At 44.2% G+C, this 18,789-nt stretch overlaps 2 long non-coding RNA genes across 5 annotated transcripts in view; one reads left to right on the top strand and one right to left on the bottom strand.

Annotated features, from left to right (window-relative positions):
* The window catches only part of LOC132249954 (uncharacterized), a 44,815-nt gene that overhangs the window by 11,722 nt on the left and 14,304 nt on the right, over positions 1–18,789 (top strand). The window lies entirely within an intron of this gene.
* Positions 1,379–5,908, bottom strand: LOC109283423 (uncharacterized). Of its 4 annotated transcripts, none has more exons than XR_009463148.1 (4): positions 5,844–5,908; positions 3,504–3,677; positions 2,116–2,283; positions 1,379–1,842 (listed from the first exon to the last, which is right to left on the bottom strand). It is a non-coding gene; the product is annotated as an uncharacterized LOC109283423 (long non-coding RNA). The 4 variants fall into 4 exon arrangements; XR_009463147.1 differs by having other exon boundaries at positions 5,783–5,902; XR_002090583.2 differs by lacking the exon at positions 3,504–3,677 and having other exon boundaries at positions 5,783–5,902.

The following is an 18,789-nucleotide window of genomic DNA, read 5'->3' as shown; positions in this document are numbered from 1 at the left end:
GTTACTACATGCAAAGCTCTGAAGTTTATTGTCCATTTTTAGGTTTTCCCTTTTGTTTTCAGAATAGACCAAATCCTAAATCAGGAACTCACTCACACCCTAAGCATTTGTACTATCACTCCCTGATTTAAACTGTTTATTATGAATTACTGTCTTATTTTAGCTTCTAGTGAATACTTTTTACCTGTATGTTAAGAGATGCCTTTGTTTGCTTGTCCTGATTAACCCTATCAATTACAGCAAGAGCCTTAATAGCTGACACGGAGTTTTCACAAACACCTTTTTTTTTTTTTTTTTTTTTTTTTTTTTTGCCTTAACAAGCTGTTAACACTTTCTTTTCTTGGATTTCCATATTATTCCTAGTAGCAAAAACATTTCTTATCTTTCCTTTCTCACTCCATTACTAATGAGGGTGCCCACACTTACACTTTCAACAGTCCCTCTTTACCTTTCAACGTACACAAAACAAACACACCACACTGCTCACGCCCTCTGTTTTGCACCAACACTGTAACAATCTTTGTAAAGACACTCACTCATTAGGCTCCTTAGGCTCTACTTCTGTACATTTGCAGTTTTTAGCACAGGGGTTGTCTTTGCTACTGGCTTCTTATTGGACCAGGAATAAAAGTTATTGTACTTAACCTAAACAAACCACAGTATGACCTCAGGCACTGTGAGGTCAGGTAACAACTTTTTCTTAGAACAGGTTTTCCTTAAGTTCTATTCTTATTCTTTCCTCCTGCCCTTTCTTGCATGCAATCTGTTAATCCCTTCACTGCCACTCTTTCTAAACACTTTTCACATTTCCCTCTGTATAACAAATGCTTTACAGCTTTCACTTTCCTCTGTGTTTTATGAAACAGCACTTCTTTTCCAAAGCCTGCCATAAAAGCCACATTGCAGCCCTGGGCTGATGGTGAGGATTTTTCAACTGCTGAATCAGTTTCTTAGTTACTTTTGGTTTGGTGGCAGTAACCAAAACATTGAATGCCTTACAAGCCTGCTTTAAGCCATCATGTCCGTGAAAGGCACTCAGACTTCAGGGACAGGTACCTTTTTTTTTAATTTAAGATTCCTCCCTAACAGTCCACTTGGACAGGTCCTTTGCTCCTTGGTTAGACCCAGACTTTTCCTTAAACATTTTCAAAACAATGGGGAAGCTTCTTCCTCCAAACAGTGGTCTTCCCCCATAAGGGTGACTCTTTAAACAATGGTCTCCCCTAAAAGGGTAACTCATGAACTTTGTTGCAGGGTCACCTGCAACATGTAGGGGAAGGCAGGGGTGAAGGAGGCAGTGTCACCCCAAAAGATTATCTGGTGGAGAATGTGGGTAAACCATTTAATGCTGGATGAAAGACCAATGCACGGGTTCAGCAACCAAGATCTTTATTGAGTGACACACATAAATCAAGTGGGGGAAAAAGCAATGCTTTATCTAAAACCATTCATACACACACGGCAATCCACTGGTGCTCGGGTTCGGTCACGCTGGCCAGTCATGGTGCCTCTAGACGCAGTGATCTTATGGGAGGGACACCGGTAGTTTTCTCCTGAGTTGATGGCATATGATGTTGTTGGGGATGGTCTTCACTCCCTTTTTATCCAGACAAACTGCTGTGGTGCCTCTGACAACCTGTTTAGCCAATTACCTTGTTGACTTCATCAAAACTCACAGTCTCTTGGCTACGTACATCTTAGGCTTAGGTATGCAGTTGGATGGATGGTGAGGAATTGCTTGTTTTACAACCTCCTGAGACAGGAAGTTTGCTTTGCTCCTTATCTTCTTATAGATGGTTTGTTTGTTCTTCTCAAGGCTGCTTTCTAAGCAGACTAGGTATGCTTGAAAAAAAAAAAAAAACAACAAAAAACCTTATTAATTCATCCAAAATTAATTCTCAACACCCCCAAATCCCCCCACATCCCTCTATACCCCTTGCCATCCTCCATCACACACCCACCATGTGATAAGAAAACCAAAAGAAAACATCAAAACATATAGATATTTAGGATTTATTTTATAATGATAGAGATACTTGTAGGCTGTGGTACCAGGGAAACCCAAGGGGGAGGGGTGCCAGGGGTACCCCTCTTGCTAGTGAGACCCACAGATACCTTCCCCACCATGGGGCACTTATGACATATGTGTCCCAGGGCGTGGCACCAGAAGCATTGTAGGTCCATCAGCGTATAAAACATCCTCAGCAGGGCCCCCTTAAAGGGAATTATAAGGCATTGATTGGCCTCCACCAGCTGCACTCCTGTCACCAGTTGGATCATCACCTGGCAACAAAAAGAGCACATGTGACAGAGGCTGAGGTCTTGGCACCCCAGTGAGAGGGCCACCACTGAGGCCCAGGATTTGGAGCTTGGGGAGCAGGGTCCAGTTGGGGATGTAGGGTGGGATTGAGTTGAGGACCACTCAGGGGCCCAGCTCTTCTAGGGGCTTGGGGGTGATGTATTTGCCCTCCACCACAAGCCTCTTCTCCATTGCCTTTTGTGTGACAGCTTCCGAGACAAGGAAGAAACCCCCCCTTGCCATGAAAGTGGGAGGCTGCCATGATTTTGGGGCCCCCCCACCACCCAAGCCAGGGCCTGCACCCAGGTCTCAAACTGCAGGTTCTTCTACTCAGATAGTTGGCACTTCACTCCATGCCTGCAGATGAGTGCCAGAAAGGGGGCCCTGCCACTCAAGCTGGAAGGGCTGGCAGTGGAGGGTCCAGACTCCATGGCTACTGGTTGCCCCGAAACCACCTGTGCATAGCTGCCATTCTCCTGCTGGGGGGCCATCTTGGTGGGGCCAGGGCTAGGGCCAGGGACAGGTTGAAAGTAGCGCACCTGGTCCCTTCAGCACCAGTGGTCTAGGTTTGGGGGTGGGGCCCTTGCCCGTTCCACCCCCAGCTGTGGAGGAGGCTTAAGAGGAGCCCTTCTTACTACCCTGGCCCGGGGTCCCTGATAGTGGTGGTGGGGACTCTTGAGAGCCCCTCAGGGAGGGGCCTGGCCAGGAGACACCCTGGCTTAACTGACTCCCTGTTAGAGTTCCGCTTGCCCCTGCAGCAGGGGTTACAGGCTCATCTACCACTGGAGAGGGTCAGTTGGACTCTGCCCCCAGGGTGGGGGTTGTAGAGACATGCACCTCCTTGGGGGCCTAGCTGGAATCTTCCCCCACAGCAGGGGCTGCAGGAAGTTCTGTGGGGGCATCTCCCCCGAAGGCTCCTGCCCTGTCATTGCTTCTCATAAGGGAGAGGGAAACCAAAAGAAGAAAATCAAAATTCACAGTGAGGCTAATGAATCAAATAGGGACAGGTTTGGGATGTGGGGGAAGGCAGGGGGTGAAGGAGGCTGAAGCTCACTGAGCTACAGCTGCATAGGAAAAATTGGGTGGGCTATACTTGGGGAAGGTCGGGGGGAGGGGGACACAGACAAGGGCTGGGGAGACTTGAGCTGCCTTACTCAGTCACACAACAAACACCAGGGCAGGGGGAGTGGACCACAGGACTTACCACACAAGGGCAAAACACACAGGGGAGGCTGCTGAGGCAGATGGAAAAGATGGCTGGAGAGGTGGAGGGGCTTTGTTGAAGCTCAGTCCAGGAGCCCCTCAGACCTCCCGGCAGGCACTTAGCAGCAGGGCAGCAGGCAAGAAACAAGGCACAGGTTCGGATGCGGTGAGGCAGCTGTGAGGGAGTGCAGGAGCCAACACTCAACTAGGGAAGTAATCCAGCTCAGGTGTGGTGCAAGGTGATGCAGCAGGGAATCCCACTCCCCTCTCCTGAGGGTGGGAAGCAGCAGCAGCAGTGGTAGCAGCTATCCAGGTCAGCCACCCAAGGTGTGTTTCAGATAAAAGTGAAAATGAACGTAGAGGTGGGGGGTGGTTTGCTGAGGCAGCTGTGACATGCAAGGTGCCCTTAGGTGCTGGAATGGTGGGGGAGGGGTCTGCAGGCAGCACAGGCCCCCACCTCAGGCTGTTCCCTGACTGCTGCTTGGCAGCAGGCTGGAACAGGAGTGCAGAAGCTGGGGTGCAATGCTGCAATAGCAGCAAAGCAGGAAGGGACATGGGCAACTTCCCCCCCAGAAGCTCTTGAGACCAAGCTAGCAGCAATAGTAGCAGCCTGAGGCAGGAAAGGATGTGGCCAGCTTCCCCCAGAAGGTCCTGAGGGCAAGTAGCCCTGAACTGCTCACCAGGGCATGTTTTTATACTGCTGGGAACAGCGCAGGCGCTGGCCCCAGGCTCTAGTTTCCTCTGACTCCAGATCTGGGAGGAGCTGGGCAGGGTTATTTTGCCCCAAGTAGCTCAGCTTGCCCCACAGCAAAGTGCATGTCTGGGCATGTGTGCTGAGGCAAAAGTTACTGACTCAATTTTGTGCCAGTCCTATTTGAGCTGCTGCAAGTGTATGTGCCTGCATGTGTGGATGTGCCCATGGTGTCCATCTTGGCAGATGCACACAAACAGATAAAAGTGGGCACATTGATGTGTTGGAGCCAGATCCAAATGATTCTCATAAGAGACTAAACAGGATGATAGAATTTTATAATTGGAGCCACAAAACACAATCCTGTTCCAGTAGTAACAAAATCTCTTAGGTCTCTATACTCATTAAGCACTTCCATTTTGGACTGAAAAATTTGCTAGGCTTCTAGACTTAGGCTTCTGCTCAACAGCAAGCAGCTAAGTGCCTACTCCTGCATAGGGTTACTAGTGATTTAGGCCAGAACCAGGAGCAACTATCTAGATTCACTTCTACATAAATCCACAGATTATGCCTGACACTTGACAGGACAAAGCTGGTAGCAACCTTTGCACAGTAGCTTAGTGGTTAGAGCTCTTGCCCAAGAAAGATCCAGTTTCTACTCCTTCCTTGGCCTGAGTATATTAAATTCTGCCTCATTGCCAAGAAGAGCCCCCCTAAACATCAACTTACAGAATAATTTGGGTGTAGGCACCCTCCACCTCTCTGGAGGAAGCTGGGCTATTAGGAACTTATTCAAGCTTGCATTAGGTGTACAAATTCAGGAGGGCATTAGGTGTCTAAGCAAAATGAATGAGGAGGTAGGAGCTCAAACACACACATACACTTGGCATTTCCTATTGGCTTGGTCTAAGTGGCTCCATTCTGGATTCTTGCACACTGGATCACCCTTCTGATGTGGCTAACTGTCAATTGAATATATGGCATCCCCAGTGCCTAATTTGTTGATTTGGATTGTCCTCAGGCAAGCGTAATGAGACCTCACCTCTGAAGGCAACAGCAATGCCTTCTAGTGGCTACCACAAACCTGTTCTGCACTCTGGCTTCTCTGGCACTGCCCTGTCTTCACTTGCATGCCCTGGTGTTAATTAACATAAATTTGGGAGGCTTCCCTCAGACCACTAGGGTAACTCTTTAGATGCTTTACTGCATGCTGCTCACTGGGCCACCTCAGCTTGGTCCTGTGTTTAACCTTCTTGCTGGGCATTTTATCTTAATTGGCCTCAGTCACTCCACTCTTTCAGTCTGTAGCCAAAGCCCTCTCTCTAGTCCTCAGACCCGAGTCTTGAGCCCAGACTCCACCCTCTGGCTCCCAGTCTGCAGTCTTCAGCTGGTTCTCTCTCTCTCTATTGATAAGGGTCCCAATCCCAGTCTTCCCTAAATTAGTAAACCAAACTTGGAACACTTTCCCCAGGTGGCCACAGTGGCCTCCCTAATCCCCATCAAAGCCAACCTATGTCTTGCAGAAACAGCAGACAAAACCATAAAGTAATACAAATAAGATAACAAATCCCCCCTCAGGGTCCTCATACCCCAGGCAAACTCCTCTGCTACTGGCTGGCTATTCCCTGCCAGCCTGTGGGGTTATTTTACTGTCTGTCATGCTCAGTGAGTCTGCAGCCTTGCTTCAGGGAGCTACTTTCCCTTCTATGTTCTGGGTAAGACTGAACTTTTTAGCCCAGGAGTCAGGCTTATATAGCCCTTTGAGTCCACACCCCCTTTCTTCCCTAACAGGACACAGAGGCTCTTCATCAGTAATCTGAAGGCTTCAGGCTCCTCTGTCTGCAACCTGAAGACTGAAGTCCTCTGGTGATTGTCTGAAGCAGTGTAGCCTTATAGAACTGCCTCTCTCTATATGCTTAACAGGGATTTAGAGGCTCTTTTTACTCAAGACACCTAATTTTAGATTCTGCACTGCCTAAATAGAGGACCTGGTAAACATGATTTGGATTTGACTTAAAGTCCCTGGAATGATGACACAGGCATCAGCTCAGTAAGAACAGAACATGTTGAACAGAACAGGATGAAGTTCAATGCTGACTAATGCAAGATGTTACACCTCAGGAGGAATAACAAAAAACACAAATACAAAATAAGTGACACCTGGCTGAATGACTGAACTATGGAGAAGGATCTAGGAGTCTTGGTGGATTACAAGGTCAATATGAGTCTTCAGTGTGATGTGTCTACACAGGCCTGGGGGCAGTAGAGAAGGCTTACCTGTGGTCCTGGGGGCCTTCTGGGGCTGCAGCAATGGTGATCCTGCTGGGTGGAGCCTGGCTGGTAGTTGCAGCATGGCTTCAGGTGGCACGGCTCTGCTTTTCAGCTGTGCATATTGCCTGTGTGTGTGCTGCTCTGGTTTCAGGGGTAAAAAAATCTGAAGAAAAAAAACCCGGAGCAGTGCATGCATGGGCAGCATGCCCTTGCAGCCTGGAGAATACCTAGCTGTGAAGTATGTGGTGCTGCAGATGTGTTTACGGTGTCACATACTGCATGCCCGCACTTGTCTGAACATGCCCACAAAGGGCAAATGCAGTTTTGGGCTGCATCAACAGAAGCATTAGGTGCATGACACAGGAGGTGATAGTTCCTTTTACTTGACTCTAATTAGGCCTCATCTAGAGTTTTGGGCTTTACATTTTAAACAGAATGTGGAGAAGCTAGAGAGGGTCTGGAGGCAGGTGATGAAAATGATAAAGGCTTTGGAAGGCAAGCTATATGAGAAGAGGTTGAAGGAACTGGAAACTTTCTGCTTGCATAAATGGTGCTTAAAAGGGGATGTGATAGTAATCTTCAAATATCTGAAGAGCTGCCATAAAGAAACAGAGAAAACATTTTTTTCTCTCTTGCTGCATAAAGCAGGATATGGAGCAATGGCTTAAGCTGCAGCCAAGTAGATTGGATATCAGGAAAAAATTCTTTACTGTTAGAACAATGAGGCAGTGGAATAGACTGCCTAGGGAAGTTTTGGAATCTCCATCACTGGAGGTGTTTCTCCTTCCTCCAAGCATTGGATGTTAGCTACAGCCAAGGCTGGGAATTTTGACTAAGGTGAACCATGCTTTTGCTGGGACTAAAACCTGGCAGTTCCTTTCTAGAGGGTCTTGCCCCTCTGCTCAGAACAACTGTCACATTTGGGGAAGGAACTTCCCCCATGGTCAGATTGGTATAGACTGCTTATGCCTGTAGCCGTTTTTTGGGGGGGGCAGGGGCAGAGAGGGGGGAAGGCGAAAGGGAGTTGGACTACATGACCTCCAGAGGTTCTTTCCAGGCCTGCTTTTATATGATTCTATGATTTTATGTGCAAGGAGCATACTCTCTTAGTTGACCTTTACCTCAAGGCATGTCCTTTGTCAGTGGTTCTTCCCCTCTGAAAGCCCCTCTCCTGGTATGGGCATATCTGCAAATGGATGGACAGACAGTACCAGCCCAGACATTCAGGCATGTTCTCCATCTTCTGTAGAAGATATATTCTTGCATCTACATAATAACAGAAGGAATTTGGACAGTAGAAGGAGATTGTATACAAATGCACAGAGCCTGGGAAACAAGCAAGAAGAATTGGAAGTCCTCACACAGTCACAGAATTATGATGTGATTGGAATAACATACACTTGGTGGGATAGCTTGCATGACTGGAATGCTGTCATGGATTGATATAAACTGTTCAGGAAGGACAGGAAAGGGAGAAGAGAAGGAGGAGTCACTCTTTATGTAAAAGAGCCATATGATTGCTCAGAGCTCCAGTATGAAACTGGAGATAGGTCTGTTGAAAATTTATGGGTTAGGGTCAGAAGGGAAAGGACCAAGGGTGGTGTTGTGGTGAGTGTCTGCTACAGATCACTAGGCCAGGAGGATGAGGTAGATGAGGCTTTCTTCAAACAGCTAGTGCAAGTTTCCCGATCACAGGCCCTGCTTCTCATGGGGGACTTCATTCACCCTGACATCTGCTGGGAGAACAATAAAACAGTGCACAGGAAATTCACGAAGTTTTTGGAGAGTGCTGAGTACAACTTCCTGGTGCATGTGTTGGAGAGACCAACTAGGGTCGCTGATTGACTTGCTTCTCATAAACAGGGAAGAATTGGCGGGAAATTTAGTAGTGGATGGCAACTTGGGCAGCAGTGACCACAAGATGATTGAGTTCAGGATCCTGAGGAAAGGATGGAAGTATGGGTGGATGAATGGAGTATCAGGTGGATAGAAAAGTGACTGGAGTGTTGGGCTCAAAGGGTAATAATCAATGGCTCAATGTCTAGTGGGCAGCCAGTATCAAGTGGAGTGCCCCAAGGGTTGGTTTTGGGCCTGCTTTTGTTAAATATCTTCATCAGCAATCTGGAAGATGGGATGGAGTGCACCCTTAGCAGGTTTGAAGATGACACAAAGCTGGGGGTAGTAGTACGTACATTGGATAGTAGGGCTAGGATTCAGAAAGATCGCAACAAATCGTAGGATTGGGACAAAAGAAATCTCATGAGGTTCAATAAAGACAAGTGCAAAGCCCTGCACGTAGGACAGAACAATTCCATGCACCACTACAGGCTTTGAACCAACTGGCTTAGTAGCAGTTCTTCAGAAAAGGGCATGAGAGTTGCAGTGGACAATAAGCTGCATTGAGTTAATGCTGTGCCCTTGTTGTGAAGAAGGCTAACGGTATACTGGACTGTATTAATAGGAGCGTTGCCAGCAGATCGTGGGAAGTGATCCTTCCCCTCTATTTGGCACTGGTGAGGCCACATCTGGAGTACTGTGTCCAGTTTTGGACCCTCTACTACAGAAAGGATGTGGACAAATTGAAGATAGTTCAGCGGAGGGCAGTGAAAATGGTGAGGGGGCTAGGGAACATGACTTACGAGGAGAGGCCAAGGGAACTGGGCTTATTCAGTTTGGAGAAGAGAAGACTGGGGAGAGGGGGGATTTGACAGCAGACTTCAACTACCTGAAGTGTGGTTCCAAAAAGGATGAGGCTAGACTGTTCTTTGTGGTGGCAGATGACAGAACAAGGAGCAATGGTTTCAAGTTACAGCAAGTCAAGTTTAGGTTAGATATTAGGAAAACACTTTCTCACTAGGAGGTTGGTGAAGTACTGGAACAGGTTACCCAGAGAGGTTGTGGAATCTTCATTCTTGAAGATTTTTAAGATCTGGCTAGAGAAAGCCTTGGCTGGGATGACACAGTTGGGGATAGTTCTGCTTTGAGAAGGGGTTTGGATTAGATTACTTCCTGAGGTCCTTTCCAACCCTAATATTCTATGATCCTATGGTTTCTCTCTTGCTTAGATTTCATCACCACCTCTTCGTGCAATATCTCCTCTGTCTCAGGAATCACATAAGCGAGGTGGCAGCAGGTAGTAGCCCCTAGTACTTTATATCTCTAGTGTCTCTCTGGAATTCTCTCTGGAATGCATTTTTGTTATAAACCTTCTTTATGCTTTATGAGAAGTGTACAGTATCCTGTCTAGGACCCATTGTGATAGCTAGCTATTACTTTTCTCTCTCTTTTCTCATATGGTGTTCCATCTATTACAGAGCAAGGATAACCCTCCCCTAATTTATGAGGCTAAGTTAGCTAAACAGAATGGTATAGTTTTTTTGTATTTCCAAGTGAGCCTACTGTGAGCAAATCGTACCTTCCCAGTTGCCCACTAGATAGCTCTCCAATGTGTCATTAGTTATTTTACATGATCTTTTCTGCTTTTACGTACATGTTGATTGTGTAGTACATATGTTCTGTGATGCATGTGATCTGCCAATGGAATGGTAATACCCATTCTTCTATGGTTTCATCACCTTCTTTCTTATTTGATGAGAGACATTCTTGCATGTGGTTTAATTCCCCTCTCCCAAATTTAGCTCCAAACTTCATGCCACAGGGTAATTTCTAAGGGCTTGTTGGAGAGTGACTGCTTTATGTATATGAAAGCCAGGCGTCTATGTGAGGCTGAGAACATACTGCAAGTTTCATTATGTTAAAATAGTACAACTTGACTCAGATTCCTTTTTAATTGTAGCCAAAGAACTCAGCCTAGTGTGCAGTCCAATACTTTCTTTCATCAGAGCCACCAAAAATCTAAAAGAGAGTCTCAGAATCTGCTTAAAAACCAAAGGCAGCTTCTGGCAGAATTCCTGAGGTTTTATGTATTTTTCCATCCAACAGTAAAAGGGTCTGTTTTTGTTTTTTTTTTTTTGTTTTTTTTTACTGCTATCACTAGCAGAAAATGGAAAGTATAGATTATGCTTCCCTAACTGATTCAGCTGAAAACTCAAAGTAGTCATCTATAAGCCCCTTCTTTTCTTTAACATTGGAATTGTTTTATTCTGTTAAATAAATTATAAAATGATGTTGTGAATTCAGAACATAACATTAATGTTTTAAAATGTTAATGGAAGACAATACGGAAGAACACTCAAGAATGTGAGAGGAATATGCTTTGTCATGGAAGATGGTTTGTATAAAAACATTTGGTGGCTTCGATAAGTATCCAAAAACTCACCATTACCTAAATTATCTTAAGCATTGAAACCTCCATATATATCAGAGACAATGGCTTTATTTGGTGCATGAAAAGATTGTCTCTAAACTGAAGTCTTGCAGCAATGTAACAGCTTAACAGGCAATTTTAGGGCATGGAGAGAAAAGATAGAAAGAGGGCAGGTATCCAAAGCAGAGGGGACAAGCAGGGACATGAGGGTAAGCATTAGGGATTGGAGGAATGAGACAATGGTGACTGGGAAACAGGGAGAACTGTGAGAGAGAATGGACCTGGAAGATCTGACCAGTGATGTTTGAGAGAAGACTGGGATGCTTTCCAGTCTTGTTGTTTGAGGGAAGATCTGAAGAGCTTCTGTATGCTCTTCAAATTATCATAAACTTTAAACAGTACAAAGATCCTATTACAAACATTCTCTCTGTTGATCTTACTAAATAAAAAAATTCTATCACAAGTAAAGAACTAGAACATTTTATAGGTTTAACAAGCTGTTTCTAGTTCTCATTCTCTAATGAATGTAACTTTCCTACTGTAGAGGTGCACTAATTTGTTTACTGTAGATTACTCAGCCAGTTGGAGTCAAGAACCAAGTGTTATACAAAGAATGTAGCCCCTTAGTCAAAATCAGTTGAGGATGATTATAAAGGAAAGCACATCAGTAATTCTCATTTTATGAGAGAGGTCTGGCTGGGGAGAGGAGCTAAGTGAAAACTCTGGTTTCTCAGAGAAGGGAAGCTTGGCACCAAGCTGTTAAGCTGCTCTCTTACCAGGAAGCTGCTGATGGTATTAAGCAAGCTGCAGCAGCTGGAGATCACTTGAAAGAAAAAGGTGTGAAAATTCAGATCATAGATCAGAATAGCCTTTGGGTAATATTTATATTGGACTTTGAGTTTGGAACTATGCTATTCTGAAGAGTGTTGAACTCTCTCAGTTCATGGGTTGATGAATCAAAATTATATTAGAAACTGTGTGAAGTGGCAGAGAAAATTTTTTTCTTTCTCTTGTACTCTGTCATGAAAAAGTATGTGCATATGTGTTAAGTACAATCATGAATGAAAACAAAATGTTATGATCTAAGGTGGTCTGGAGTCAGTTGTAACACAAAAACATTGAGTTGCCATAATTACAGATGAAAAAGCAAAGAAAATAACATAGACATATAACCTACGACATCCAAAAAGCATGGGTTTTCTGACTTTGAAAATAATATAATTCAGAATATAGTCCACAGCATATGTAATTGTAAAGGATTCTATAAAATTTTGTACAGCATAAACACAATACTAGAAGAATTAAGTCCATGAAATTTATATATTAAATTTTAATATTCTGAGTATCAATCTAACTTCCTCAAACTGTTGCTTAGAAACATGCAAGAAGTGCATGTATTTGTTAACATTTTTTGGACCAATTCTGCAGCTGGGAGTAAGCCAAGCTTTTGGACACAAAATCCTTTTCCTGGAGTATGGGGGAAAAAAAGCAGGCACTGCTTTAGATGTAAACCAGCGAGGACAATTACTTTAGTTTAACTCATTATATAAGCAAAACACTGTATTTACTCATCTACCATAGAACCTTTAACTCCAAAATTAGCTCCCCAAAATTTGGGGCCTGTATTAATTGGGAAAGCTGTTTTTCTGCCCAGAATAACAGCAGTGACAGATATATTCAGGCAGTGCTAAGGCAGTCAGTTAACTTCATGGCTCATTAGACTCTACCTGATTTCTGCTAATTGCTCCTCATTAAAAAGGTGTTAAAGACCCACTGTCCTTTTAACTAATCAAGCTATCTGTTCTTTAATTTTCCTGAGAAATTTGCAATTTAGCTACTCCTGGTCTCTCTCCCATTTTACAGCCCTGAAGACTACTTTTAGCTATTTTCAAAATCCTAGAACTGCCCAGGGAGTGCAGTCTTCAAAAGTAGTTACAGTTTTGGCTTTTGGCAGAGCAGCCACGGGCTGCAACAGTTCAGCTATGAAATGGTAAAACTGTATCTTTTTCCTGAGCAGGAAAACTAGGGTGAATGAGCTGAAGATTAGGCTCTGTCTGCTGTAAGTAGCCACAACTCTGGAAAAATCTTTTTTTCTTCATACTGCCTTCCCCAAAGAAAGGTGCATGTCTTTTTTTAGGGGGTGCATAGCATGTGAGGAAATTCAATAGATCGCTTTAAAAGGTAATGTGAGGAAGCAAACTGAAGTGATCAGAAACAGTTACAGACCTGGGAAATAAAGAGAAGTTATCAAAAGGAGTTAAAGACCGAGTAAAAAACAGGTCCAATAGAGAAAATTTAATTATATGCTTTATGTAAGAGAATTCAAAAAGAAGACTGTTATCAGTTGTGGAAGAGAGATTAGTAGGGGGAGCGGACAAATTATGCGCCATAAAACTACTATGCATTCAATGATGTGATGTACAACACTAGTGGAATTTACATTGGGGTTCAGAAACCTATGTAAAATAAATGAGGATCCAAATTAGGCAGATGTTCAGATATCCAGGCAGCTACATGTAGTAACCAGTATTAGAGTGCATTGCCACTAGGCAGAGGGGAATCAGGGCAATTGCCTTTCTGCCTTGAGCAAACAGCTACCCTTGGATAAACTGCAAGCAGATCACATCTATACAGGTGTAACTTGGGATAGAAATAGAACATCACTGAACAATGTGAATCATCTGTACTGTGATGCATCAGGGCATAATTGATCTATTTCTTCAGGTGGATTCACTTCATTGGGTGGATTTACATGTTGCCTCTTGTCTCGCCCTTGATGGTACAGGCCAAGTGGCAATGTGACTGCCCTGCTTAGCCAGACCAGTCCTGTACAACTGCTGAGGAGTGATCTGGCTGAGTAGGGAAAGAGGGGCTTTTCTCTGCTCTGTCAGGCTCATTCCTGTGATAGTGGGGACAGGTTTGTCCGAGTGGGGAATCCTAAGTTCCTTGATTGTGGAAAGATACCCCAGATTCTTTGGGGTGCCTAAGTGGGGGAAGCAAGCAAGTGATCCAGGGCCTTGAGCAGTCCTCAAGTCTCTAGAGCCAAAGTGGCGGGCCCCAGGACAAATGCAGAGATAAGGGAGCAGGCAGCCCTGGGCTGGCTGTTCCCCTGTCTTGAAGCATGCTGCACCCCAGCCAGCTGCTCTGTGGTTGGCTGGGGCACAGTGTGCCTCAGCATGGGGGCTCCATGTGCCTTAGCATGGGGGCTTTGCAGTGGAGCTCCCAGATGGAGGCATGAGGAGACAGGGGAGCAGCCAGCCCAGGCTGCCTGCTCCCCTATCTCAAGGCACATGGTACCCCAGCCAGGTGGGGAGAGGCTGGCTGGGGTGCAGGGTGCCTCAGCACAGGGCCTCCATGTGCCTCAGAGTGGGGGTCCTGCAGTGAAACCCCATGCTGAGGCACATGGAGACAGGGGAGCAGCCAGCCCAAGGCTGCCTGCTCCCCACATCTTAAGGTACACTACGCCCCAGCCAGCCAGGGATCGGCTGGCTGGGACAGAGGGTGCCTCAGCATGGGATCTCCATGTGCCACTCCCTGGCTGGCCCAGGTTACAGGGTGCCTCAGCACAGGCGATGGCTAGCCCCTGCTGAAGCACCCCGTGCACCATCTAGCCACCTCTCTCCACCTCCCGCTGCCCATGGAGCAGTGAGATAATGTGTCCTACTGCAAAGCACATGGGCAGGGGCGTGCACTGTGGCACAAAATAGCGGAACAAACTTGTGCTGCTAGTATTTGTGCTGCTGTAAGGGCACACCCCTGTTTATGTGGACCTAGTCTAAAAGGTGCAATGAAATATAAAGGAGCTCTAAGAGCCTCAGACCCTTTGAAGGAAAATCTGACTTGGTAAAAGATTGGTGGAAGATGATTTGGGGCAGCTTAAACACACTGTGGCATAGGGTGCCTGCTGGGGCAGGGCTGTGAGTGGGAATTGTATCTCAAGGACAAGGTCACAGCTTATTGTGCTGTAGAAATTCTGGGCAGCACAAGCTGCTGTAATTTAAATCAGGGATAGAAAGAAGTAAACAGTGGGGTCCCCCAGGGATCTGTATTGGGTCCGGTTCTGTTTAACATGTTCATAAATGATCTGAAAAAGGAGTTGAGTAGTGAGGTGGCCAAATCTGTGGATGACACAAAATTATTCAAAATAGTAAAGGCAGACTGAAAGAATGACAGAAGGATCTGGTACTATTGAAAGAATGGGCAACTAAATGGCAGACGAAATTCAGTGGAGATAAGTGTAAAGTGATGCACATGGGCAAAAATAACCCAGACTTACTGACACTATGATGGGCTCTACAAAAGCTGTTCCCACACAGGAGATATCTAGGAATCATTGTGGACAATTTGCTAAAAACTTCAGCTTAGTGTGCGGTAGCCATCAAAAAAGGCAAACAAAATGTTAAAGATTATTAAGAAGGGAACTGTGAACAAAGCCAAGTATCATTATGCTCTTTTGTAAAACCATGGTGCATCTACACTCTGAATCATCTACATCTTGAATACTGTGCCTGGTTTTGGCCCCCACACCTCAGAAAGGATATTTAATAACTGGAGCAGGTCCAGAGTGTCGTACTAAATTTAGTTAAGGGGTGGGGTGAATGTAAATGAAATGACCGGTGAAACCAATCCAGCCTCAAATCCTAATTTATTGAACACATAAGCAATTCCAATATGTAAGCAAGGCTTTAAATGCAACACTTAATCTTTAAGCAAGCCCTAATACTCAACATAGATATTCTTACGCAAACCTTCTGATGGATACAGTGAGTTCAGCTGGCCAGGCATCCATCACCACACTGGGTTTAGTCATAGTTGCTTCTTTTCCACTGTGTCCCTCTTTCCCACTTCTAAGTTTTTTGCACTAGGTTTTATATGCTTTTTTACGGTTCCCTTCTGCATGTCTCTCATATGGTTATGTCATAAATATCCACCAATCATCTTTCATGGGGGTCATTTTCCTGTCATCTGCTTCCTGCTGTCTTAGACTGCTAAACCACCTCTTCTTTTAACTTTTTTGCTCGCATGGGTTATAAAGAGGTCACTCTAAACTGTGACCCACTTGCTCTGCTTTTAGTGGTATTTAGTTATGTCAAGGCACAAAATGGTGTTACTTTTAGTGGTGTTTAGTTATGTCAAGGCACAAAATGTTGTTACTTATGCTAAGCATTTTGCTAAGGCAGCTCTCAGGGCTATACAGAGAAGAGCAACAAGGATGATTAGTGGTGTGGCAGGGTTTTCATATGAGGAGAGACTAAAGAGGCTAGGCCTATTCAGTTTAGAAAAGAGATGCTTGGGGAGGACATGATATGAGTTAACAAAATACTAAATAGTGAGGAGAAAGTAAATAGGGATTTATTATTTACCATCGCTCACAATACAAGAGTAGTGTGTCATAAAATGAAAGTGGTAGATAGTAAGTTTAAAATTAAATGGAAGTTATTGTTCAAACCGCATGTAATTAAAGTGTGGAACTCATTGCCACAAGATGTAGAAGATGACAGTTTAATCAGATTAAAAAAAGGGATTAGACAAATTCTTGGAGGAAAGGTGCATCAGGAGCTATTGAGCATGAGTTAGGGGTACAGCCTTTGAATCAGAACTTCCTAGGTCTTAAATGGTGGAGGCTGCAAGAGGGAGAGGAACAGGGGGGAAAGCCCTGCTTATGCTTAGTTGCCTCTTGCTTTCAGTATCCACTCTGCCCCTGTGTGTCATAGGATACAGAGCAAGATGGACCTGTAGTCTGACCCAGTAAATGGCAGTTCTTATGTTCTTACAACTGAGGGAGAGGGAGGTGACTCCAACCCCAAAGCAGCCCTGAATCTGAAAATTGACAAGAAAATGTTGCCTTAGACCCTGTGCCCTTTGAGGTATGAGTTCCATGCTCCATGTTGCCACCAAACTTTAACTCCAGCTTCTTGTTTTTGGGTTCCTATGTCCTTTCTCTTTTCTCTGGCTCTGCCTTCAACTGGCTGTCACTTGCAAGGTCTCAGGTTCCTAATTTGGTATACTCTCCTGGTTCCTGGGGTCCTTTTCCTCTTTAGAACTTCCTGAAAAAAATAGCCCATGTTTTCCTAGCTACTGTTTGTCAGAGTGGCTTCTTCCTAGTCTCCAGAAGTGAAAAAACAGAACCTTAACAACTTTCTTTTCAAACTTGAGAGAAGAAAGAATTATCCAATTTATCGAAGGAAAATCTTATCTGAAGGCAGTGCCAGCCGTAGAAACTGCTTAGACAAAAAGGCTTGCATTCCTCTGAAAGTAAAAGGATATCGAATGTAATTAGATGTTTACTAGAAAAGGCTTCCTTTGGTATCCAAGATGGCTATACAATTATTGATTTTAAAGTAGTAATTTAGTTAAAAATAGCTGAAACCCATGTGACTGCTCAGCCACCTGGCGTGTACTCTCTGAGCTTGGATTGCTTCATCAAAATATCAGTGTAATGCTTTCTCAAATCCATATTCCAAGACAAGTTGACAGAGGAATTACTATTTTAAAGTGTTTACATATGAAATTACCCATCCTTAAGACTAACATGTACTATTTGATTTGATTTTTTTTTTAATCGCTCTAGTATTTTTTCCAATTCTAGGCCATTAATTCCTATTCTTTAACCTGTCTGAAATAATATCTTGGAATAGATAACATTCCAAACTGTATGGATTTAAGTGTATTAACAGCTGAGAGCAGCCAATATTTATAATTACTTATTGGCTACTACTGTACACAGAGCTACTATGTTGGGAGATCCTTGGAAATTAGATATATTACCTTCAAGAAGTCTGGAATGTGCCTGAATATTTAAAAAGCCATAGATGACCTCTGAACACAGCTAAGAAAAATAGCAGTCCTCCTTATCTGCCAGATACCAGACTACATATAACATGTGGTTTTCACCCCCTTATTTTCCTCTATTTTGAATATTGATACCAGTTGTATCATCTTTGGCTGCTGAATTCTTATATAAATGTGTTTAAAAAATGAATAAAACATCTAAATACATATAAATGCAGCAAGAGTCCTGGACTGGCTGGAGCAGGTTCCATATGCAAAACAGGCCTGGACCAGCCAGAACGTGCCCCATGTGCAGTGCAATTCTGGACCAGCTGGGCACTGGATCCAGCATGCAGGGGGCAGTCCTGGACCTGGGGCGAGATGATGTAGCTTCACAGGCCAGATCTGGCCCACAGGCCATATCTTCATCACGCCTGGGTTAGATGATCATACCTTATATTGAAAGCAAGACTATCCCTCTGCTACAAACAATTCATTTGTTATAACTGGCCTATGAGCTCTTTGGAGATTCTTAATTTATGATTTCTTTTTTGTTAATTACAGTTGATGAATAACGTTCACAAAAAATGTGCATGAGTCTGCTGATTGTTTAAGAACAGTACATTTCTAAACTTATTTTAAAAAGATCAGTTTCCAAAAATCATTTCAAAAGCAAATTGTCTTTGTGGTCCATGACTGGTCAGATAAGGTCCATGGTATTGTTTCTGATCCTTGATTGGATAGCTTAGCGTTATGAGCAAGACCTGCACTTTAAAGACATCATTGGCTTATTATTACTATCTCAGATGGAGATTGATGGGGATGAGAAAATATTTGGGTGGAAAGGGGGAAAGGGTGGGAAGAGAGCCAGAGAAGCAATTATATGGTGATTTAAAACCTCACCCTGTCTTCTTTTTTCATCTGAAGTTCCTGCCTCTAAGGAATCAAGAAAATTTTATAATCCAGATATATTGCTTGACTCAGTGAGCAACTACAGTAACTTTCACTTAAAGACACAGAGACAAGAGGAGATACTTTACCTGTACTAGTTAAAACTATCACCAAGAAAGTGAGAAACATATGTTTTAGATCTTTGTCAGCTTTATCAACTGGCAACCCACCCTTTCCGCTTCCCATGAGGGTGTCAACCATTAGGCTATATCTGGGGAGAGGGAAACCTCTACTTTTTCCTCTAGGGCACAGTGCAGAAAGGAATGCAAAATTCAAAGAATCAGAAGAGTGTTCACGCAATCACAAGAGGGAGTGTGACTATCACAGTGGTAAGGG

Source organism: Alligator mississippiensis, chromosome 1, assembly GCF_030867095.1.
Source record: "Alligator mississippiensis isolate rAllMis1 chromosome 1, rAllMis1, whole genome shotgun sequence".
Taxonomy (NCBI): Eukaryota; Metazoa; Chordata; order Crocodylia; family Alligatoridae; genus Alligator; species Alligator mississippiensis.
The sequence above is the reverse complement of the archived record's forward strand: the minus strand, read 5'-3'. Positions and strand labels throughout refer to the sequence as shown.